This window comes from Myxocyprinus asiaticus, chromosome 31 (assembly GCF_019703515.2).
Source record: "Myxocyprinus asiaticus isolate MX2 ecotype Aquarium Trade chromosome 31, UBuf_Myxa_2, whole genome shotgun sequence".
Taxonomy (NCBI): Eukaryota; Metazoa; Chordata; class Actinopteri; order Cypriniformes; family Catostomidae; genus Myxocyprinus; species Myxocyprinus asiaticus.
In genome coordinates this window covers 30,606,852-30,616,448 of record NC_059374.1, presented here as the reverse complement: position 1 = coordinate 30,616,448, position 9,597 = coordinate 30,606,852, and positions in this window count along the sequence as shown.

The following is a 9,597-nucleotide window of genomic DNA, read 5'->3' as shown; positions in this document are numbered from 1 at the left end:
ACTTTTTACAGTGTCTGAGTTACACATATTACACATGACTATATATAAATATGTATGTACAATCAGCTCTGCAAAATTACAACACAAATACATGTAGTTACTGTAATTACATACATGTATACACAGTAACATTAACATTGTAAAATAAAACATGACCCCAAAATGTAATCAATAATAATAATAATAATATCACCATCAAAAAATATGTTTGAACATTTTGCATTTTATAATTCAAATTATTTTCAATATATTTGTTTAGTCAGAGATTAAACAAGTTCACAAACTGTTGTAAACAACTGATCTATATGGTAACTGAATATTGATATATATATAATTTTAAAACACTAAACAAATCATGATTATATCATATAAATCTACAGTTTATTGGATCTCAAATCTCTTAATCTTCCTTTTTAATAACTCATCTTATCATGTCTAACTTGTATCTGGAGGGCTCTTTTTCTTCTTAATCCTGCTTTGTGGTTGTATGCATCTGTTATTCATAGAGCGCTCTTTTCATAATTAAGTTGTTTCTTTGTGGACATGGATGTCCTCACTCGTCAGTGTTTTTGGACTTGTGGACAGATCTTGCTGTGAAGCGAGGTTATGTCTTGCCAGTTTGACACACACGCAGAAGGAGAGCATGACATCAGGGCTTTGTCATTTGGAAGATCTATACAAGGATTACAGTGCTGAATGAGCCCCAGCCTGGAGGAGGCTTATTTAACTGAAACTCTAGCTGTTTTCTAGCATTTTTTTTTCTCCAAGTAGTTCTGGAAGTGCATAGTTTGGAAGAGCTGGCATTGCAAATACCTCCTCTTAATTCTGTGACTTTTAACCCTTGGGCAGTAATTGAGCATACAAAAGAGGATGTGTGTCCACATGATAATATCACAAGAAAGCCCCCCTCAAAATATTATAAAGACTATAAAACAATGATCTTATAAACCATATCTAGAAACATTTACATTTATATTACATTACAGGAAACATTTGAATTGTAATATATACAGTATTATTACATTTAAACCATTCAGTGTTCATTTATATATTTTGAAATTAGCTTGCTGTGTGCAAATTCTTGGCTTTATCAATGGAAAAAACATTTTACACATTCTATTTTAAATACAATAAACTGTCTTTGGTAGGGTTACATAATTCAAGAGTAATTATAGTTGTCTTGGTTCCAATAGTTATCAATTGTCTAATGACTAATTATGCAATTATATTTTCCATATGAGTAAAACATGAAAATTCCCTAGAGGCACAATGAAGAGGTTTATAAACTACAAAGCAATGCCAGTCAAAAGTAGACCAAATAATATAAAACTTTACACTAAGATATCTACTAAAATTCAACGGACATTTATCTAGAATAAAAGGCATTTATTTCATCCTTTAAGTTTTTATTTTATTTTTAATGAGGTTTTTTTTTTTTTTTTCACTTTTTTAATTACATTTTATAATTAAATTTCCTTGAATTTCTCTTATTCATCCATAGACATTGAATATATATAGACAGAACAAAACAATATTGACAAAATTGGTTGTTTTTGCAGCAAGAATACTGCACAAAATAAACCACATCAAACTGTTCTTTGCTGCAAAAAAAAAAAAAAAAAAAGGAAGAAGAAGAAGAAGAAACACACTGTAACACTCTAATGGTGACGAGCATAAAGTAATTTGCTGAATCTGACTCTACCTTGAATCTCCCTCTCTGTGCAAAACATCCAAGAAAATTTCCTGTGGCTATCAGTGAACAATTATACACCCATAGTGCTTCTTTTGTCTTGCCATTTCCCCAAACAAGTGTCCTATGATTTTGGCAAAATCTTTGTATTCGTTGCAGGTGTTTGTACAACAGACTTGTAAAGAAGAAAAGAACATTAGTAGAAACGTGTTCTAACATTTCTGCTGTTCAAAAGTAGAAAAGACAAAAGTCAGAGTGTAATTTCATTGGTATGTAAGTATTGGTATTGGCCAGCAAGATGTGCATAAAATAATCATCACAAAGTATCATGCCATTAATTAATTTTGAACTTGTTTTGATGTTGAAATATTCCAGGAATGTTCATTTTGAGTGAATCAACCTTTTTCTATGGCATGTAATAAGTGATTACTGATAGATAAACTCACAAGGAAAGTCTCTTCTTTCCAGCAGACATCAGGATTTCCTCATATTCAACCCAAAGAATTGAAATTGAGAGTAAATTAACTGTACTTTTCTTTTCAGTAAATATTGAATATAACAAACCATAGTCAACAAGAATTAAAAAATATCTGAACTCTGTTCTCTCTTCTCACCTGTCAAATACAGCTCTCCTAAATAAAATAAAAAAAACTCTTTATCTATACAACTACAAGTCCCTGAATACTAGTGTATATATTACTGGAATACCTAGAGTAAATAAAAACCTAATATTTAACCATGACTTCCAAAAAGATCTTGGAATACATTCTGTACAAATGCATTCAGCAATGTAACTTGCATTATTCAAGAAATTCCACAATCACAAGAGGAATTTGAACAAGATGTTTCTAATCTGTCTTAATCTTCTGTGAACTCAGATTCCAATTTCCTTGATCTACACTTGACCTCCTACCATGCATGGCACCTCAAACCAGGAACCTGAACCTGGCTAATTGGGCCATCTTGCCAACTCGATAAACACAGGTCTTTAAAAAGTATTCTCAGAACGGTTGTTTTTAGTCTCCAACCTAACTCTCGCTAAAAGCATAATCTGTAAAACAGATTTTTCACGCCCACAGCAATGTCAATCCTCATCACGGTATGTAACCATATCCTTTTACAGTCAACTTCAAAAATGGCTGATCAAAGCACTATAGATGGACCAAGGTATTGTTGTCACCACAACAAATACAAGTGTTTTTGCAGTTTTTCCATTCATATGAAACTTGAAACTGGATTTTTAGGTAGACTACACAATTATATTGCATATAGGACTCAATAAATCCATGGAGTGACAAAAAGCACACCTAAGTGAATGGTGTTTGCTGTCAGCAAAGAGAAACTGGACTAAGCACATGTGCAGCTAAAGACTGTGAGACCTTATAAATGATCATAAAAGTAATAAGAGTAAACCGGTTCAAGAAGTTTAATAAAATAATTGACATTTAGCACCAAAAATATTATAAATAAAATGTAATTCTATTTAATTGAGTTTATTATTAATTATGACATATATTACTCTTGAGAACTACTGATTACATACCTGATTGTAAAACCTCAAAAGAGAATATGGAATCAGAAACTGCTAAAAATTTTACCCTCTTGTTTTCACTTCACACAAAATGTAAAGGACTAGAAATCCAGAGCAGGCCACAGACTTGTCAGGAATTCAAGCACAAAGCTGGCTTTTTGCCCCAATTTCAACTTCAGCTAATAAGGTACACGTAGCTTGTTTAAACAGTCAATAAAAGCACAGTGGAAAAAAAATCATTGTTGTTAGAAAAAAAAAGGTGATTCCCAAAAATCTGTCCATTCATGTGTGCACAATCATATAACAGCTGAAATGCACTTATTATAGAGAAGGAAGATCACACTTACCATGGTTTAGCTTCTGAGTATCATAAACAAGAGTACAGCATCCTACTTTATAACAGTCTATTCCATTTACTGCTGTCTAGACCACACTGAAACTTGGAAATACAGAAATGAAACAACCTTCCCCCTTCCAGGGCACCACAATCTATTACCCCCTCCCCTCTCCATCCGGCACCCCCTCAACCTCATCCATGAGTGGAATCGCTTTAAGTGCCTGTCAGGCAGAAAACCGGCTTCAGCATTGTGCTGCTGTAATGTTTCCTCGGTCCATTCTCCAATGAGATTGGTTATTTGCTCACCACATGACTCAAAAAAAGGGTTGGAAAGTGAAGAGCAGAAAAAGATACAACAGAAGCAAGGAGTGTATAATCCTGTCTGCAGGGTCGTGTACCTGAGGAGCAGGTTTAAGTTTTCAGCACTCTTCCGACATAGTTTATAAAGCACCGAGAGCGAGAGGGTAGGAGGGGGAGGAGGCGAAGCTCTGTGAGTGAGGAAACTGCACATAATCCCTTCCCTGTAGAAACTTCCTCCCTCTCCCTCTCTCATAGGAGCCGCTGGCCCTTGTCTAAGCACTGGAATGCAAAGACCATGCTTCAAGAGGCCCACTCAGACAAGACCCTAAAGTTAAAAAATTTACATTCAGGAAGTGCCAAATGTGAGTAAAACTTGGCTTTTGTGAGTAAATAAAATGTTACTTCCTGGTTGGCTGGTAACAAAATACATAGTTAAAAAGAATGTTCCAGGTTCAAAACAAGTTAAACCCAATCGACAGCATTTGTTTGTGGCATAATTTTGATTACCACAAAAAATTAAATTCAAATTTTGCTTTGTTTATAAAAGAAAAGCGTGTGGTTACAGTAAGCCAGTTACAATGGAAGTGAATGGGGCCAGTCCATAAATGTTAAAATACACACCGTTTCAAAAGTATAGCCACAAGATGTAAACACTATATGTGTTAACATGATTTAAGTGTGATAAAATCAGGGATTACCAGCGTTACGGCATTTACCAGATTACAGGGTTTTACGGTGTTACGTCGTCATGATAACGAAGTTGTAATATTGGATATAACTTTACACAGATAAGGTTAGCAAGCAATTTTATAACACTGAATTCATGTTAACATGTATAATGTTTATGTTTTGTGACTATACCTTTGAAACAGTGTGTGCTAACATTTATTGGCTGGCCCCATTCACTTCCATTGTAAGTGCCTTAATGTTACTGCGATTTTTGCTTTTTTTAAATGAATGCTATTGATTGAGCTTAAAGGAGTGATGAAGTGCTATTTTTATCATTTTATCTTCCCTGAGGTCCAATGATAATGTTATGAAAGTGTTCGTATGATCGTTTTTGGCCCTCTGTCTGAAATGCTCGGTTCTGGCCTAAGCGCCTCCTTAAAACTTCAACGTAAACAGCCACTGTTATGATTGGCTAATAGCATGCGGCCCCTCAAATTCAGCAAACTCCGTTGGAAGAACATTTTAAAACAAAATTGCAGGGTTTACACATAATGCACATCCAACACATTGCATCTGAATATATTAAAGTGTTCATCTCAAGCACAACTGTTAACATTCAGCACCATAAACTATCAAACAGTAATGACATTTGAAATATTCATGAATGAAATGGTTTACTTATGTTTTTGAAGTGTTTTTAACTGCCCCATCCTTCAATAACAGTTCCTTTGCAAAGCTTGAATCGTATTTTGACTGTTCACAAGCAATCCATGCTAGCATGAGCCGAAAAAACAAACACATCATAGTCCAAAGAACGGTGAAATTACACACACACATACTGAAGGCACACTGAGGTGCACATCGATGGAAACACACCGAAACGGTCAAAGATGTCCATTGTCCATAACATCCATCGTCAAAGACATCCTATGTTTACATACACCAACAATTAAAAATAGCGCAGATGGGCGAAAGAATGCGTCCATGACATGATTGTGCTCAAAGCAACAGGCAGCAGCTGAATGAAAAATAATTGCTTCTCCCTTTCAGAGTTGTAACTTGACACCGTGTCTTTTAAAAGCAGCAAGATACCAAGGTTATAATTGTTTTTTATTTTTATTTCTATTTCATTTTCAAATTTTTCACTCCAATTTAGTTTAGTTTTCATTTTGTTTGTTATCTCTTTGTTAGTTTTAGTTTAGTTTGTTAGTTATTTGTTAGTTTTAGTTTAGTTTTTCAGTATATATAGTTTTATTTTAGTTTTAGTATTTATATTAAATACTAAATTATAAATATTAAATACTAAATTAAATGTGGGTGCCTTCCTAGTAAAATTTAGCTTAGGGCCCCCATATCCATAGAAACGGCCCTGCTGAATCATCAACTTATGCAGTCAACTCCATTCTCTGCGACAGAAATGTAAACTGCGCTGGGTAGGGGAGGAGGCTATTGTCATATGGTAATTTAATTATGTTACATATGGTAGTCAAATAAAGAAAATCCTCCATCTCCATCATCTACAGCTCACACAATGAGATCTACTTTTTCATGTTATTGCAATTTGCAGCTACATCTACCATGCACAATATATGCATTGTCACAAAACAAATAATTCTGTAGTTGTTAGTGAAATTCTCCATACCAGCTTTTCACAACAAATAATGACACTAACTAATCTGTAATGTAAGAATTGTACTAGCAATGAATAGAAATAAATTAAAATTAATAGAACAAAAAATACAAAATTAAGAGTTTGGTTAACAGCTTTAAATGTTTTTAACAGCAGTATAAAGTATTCAAGTAAATATTCAGAATGAAATGCTAAGTAAAGCTACTTCTGGTCTGGTAATAAAGTTATCCAGCCAAGAACAGTGAGTGGTTTTCTTGTTAAGGTTGTTTGATATTAACACACAGAGACAGCAGCAGGTCTGTTAGGTTACATTAAAACTTACAAGTCCGATATTTCGATAAAAATCTGCTTTCCCCCCACTGTTTACGTTTCATTTAGACATCATTATCTGTGTTTAAATGAATACCTCAACAAGATGGGCATTTTGGCAGAATTTTTAAATGTATTTGATCGTTCAGGCGCGTACGGCGAGCATTTTTGGAGCACACGCGTATGAAAGCGCACAAAGCCGCCTGTCAGTGAAAGCGCGCAGCTATTATTAGACCGCTAGCGAATTATAAAATTACACGCTCTGGATTATTTTCATAGAATATTAACTTTGTAATAAGGCCTTGGCTATATCTCAAATATACAGTAGTCGGTTATTTTTTCGTTATTGACATTCAGGTTACTTTTCTCTCTCATGTGCCCCTTCAAAAATCCACTTGTCCCGGACAAGCGTTTATGTCGAGCCCTATACTGTACTTCAAATCAAACTCTTTACCAGTTCCAAATTAAATGTAAAACAAATCACAGATTGACAGGGTAAAACGGAACGAGTTAAAAGACTTTTATCTACCTGCTTTGCCTCTCTGTGATTCTCGCTCTGTTGTTGATGAAATGTGGTCAGGCCGTCTAGTGGCATCTTCGTGTTATGGTAATGGCGGTTTTAAGTGTTTAAAAACATACCGCAGCAAAAACAAAAACGAAATCTTATTTAAGAGTATTTTTATTTTATTTTAGTTAGTTTCAGAGCCATTAATTTTTATTTTAGTTTATGTTATGTTTTATTTTTATTTCAGTTTATGAAAATGTTTTTTTACAATTCGTTTTCGTTTACGATAATAACATTGCGAGATACATGGTGTAACCGGTAGTGCTCCACCTGCTCCGAGTGAGATTTTAACTGGGGTCTTCAGCATGGAAGGCTACGAGGAGGCTAAAGGCTAAAGCCTCTAGTGACAGTCGCTAGTGCACCTCTTGAGGCTCGGGGAGTGAGGTTTTTTACACACTACACAGCTACCAACTAGCTGGCTACCGTTACACTCACCCCCCTAAACCTCACTCCCAGGTGCGAAGCAAAGCCCAGACGATTCTCCCGAGACGCGGGCAGATACCGAGGAATCCTCCTCCACATGAACTGGGCACTGAACTGGTGAGCGACAGCAAACAGGCAGGTAACCGCACCTCTACAGACAGGTAACAGGTCCATACGTACTCCCTCGGATGAAATGATGAACCCCAAGAACGGAACCGACTGTGCATGAAATGTGCACTTCTCCGCCTTGACAAACAGCCGATTCTCTAACAGCCACTGAAGCACTTGCCTGATGTGCCACACATGGTCCTGCATATTCTGGGAGAAGATCAGAATATCATCAAGATAAACAAAGAACAAATTATTGACCATGTCTCTAAGCACATCATTCACGAGCCCCTGGAAGACGGCAGGGGTGTTGACAAATCCAAAAAGCATGACCAAATATTAAAAGTGCCCCCTATGAGTGTTAAATGCCGTCTTCCACTCATCCCCCTTCCTGATAGCATTGTGTTGGTCTAACTTCGTAAAGACGAATGCCCCCTGCATGAGTTCGAAGGTTGAGGACATAAACGGCAAAGGATAACTTTTTTTATGGTGATGTCATTCAGCCCTCGATAATCTATGCAGGGCTTAAACGAGCCATCTTTCTTCTCCACAAAGATGAACCCCACCCCTGCGGGCGATGAGGAAGGGCAAATGAGAACGGCTGCCAAAGAATCATTATTATACCTGTTCATGGCCTCCCGCTTGGGAGCCGAGAGTGAATACAACCGTCCTCGAGGAGAGGAAGTGCCAGGAAGCAATTCAATACCAAAGTTGTATGGGCGATTAGGAGGCAGGGTCGCGGCACTGCTGAATACCGCCCTCAAGTCATGGTATGCCAGTGACACTCCTGACATATTGGCAGCTCATCCTGCAACGAAACACAAGACTGGACAGGGGAGACAGCAGAGTTAAGACAATCTGAGGAACAAAAAGAGCTCCATCCAAGTACAGTGTTGGTTGCCCAATCTATGTGGGGGTTGTGCGTTACCAACCAGTGATGTCCAAGCACTACTGGGGTTGATGAGGATCGGATGAGATAGAAGGACAACTGTTCATTATGGTTACTGGAGGTCAAGGTGATGGGCTTAGTGGAATGGGTGATGACTGACAGGGGTGTGCCACTAAGCATGTGGGCCATGATGGGCTCATCCAATAGGAATCTGGGGAGCCGCCATTTGGAAGCCAAGTCTGTGCCCATGAAATTCCCTTCGTTGCCAGAATCCACCAGGGCCGAGATAACATGACAGTCTGTTCCAATCAGCAGCCGGGCCGGGAGGAGTGTGCGGTGTCTGGAGGCTTTGTCCAAGGATGTTGTGTTTGCCAGTAACCCCCTAACTACTGACGAGCATTGTCTTTTAACGGGCAGGAGGCGACGAGGTGGCCCGAATGGCCTCAGGCGAAGCATAAACCCTTTTGAAGACGTCACTGCCTTTCCTTACGCAACACCAAAAGTCAGTAGTTAGAGGGTTATTGTACACATCCACCTAAATTTCATCCTGGATAGTGTCCAAAAGACCACGCAAGAACAAGTCCCACATAGTGTGACCATTCCAATCACTGGAGGTGGCCAGGGTACCGAATTCTATTGCATAATCGGCTACTTATAGATTACCCTGGGACAGTCCTGATAAAATCCTCCCAGCTTCCCGACCTTGAGCTGCCCGGTCAAACACTCGTCAAAGTTCAGAGGAGAAAGATTCATATGAAGAGCAGCACGGATGCCGGTTATCCCACATAGCCGTTCCCCATTCTCCTGCCCTCCCGGAGAGGAGTATGATGAGACACGCAATCTTCATCATGTCTGAGGAATACGTGGAGGGCTGCAAGGAGAAGAACAGTGAACATCGTGAAAGGAAAGCTCTAACAGACCCCTCACCTGAAATTGGTGCTGGGAGGAAGGCGCATGCCTCTAGCCGCCATGGGGTGTGAGAAGCTGCCGGAGGAGCAGGGGGTGTGTCCTGCATGGGACTGGGATCAGAGGGAGGGTGGAGCTGCTGGACCATCGAGCTGCGAAGCCATAACTTCTAAGGCATGGTTAGAGGCTGAGATTTGATCTTGGTGTCATCCAAGCAGAGCTCCTTGTTGAGAGAGGGTG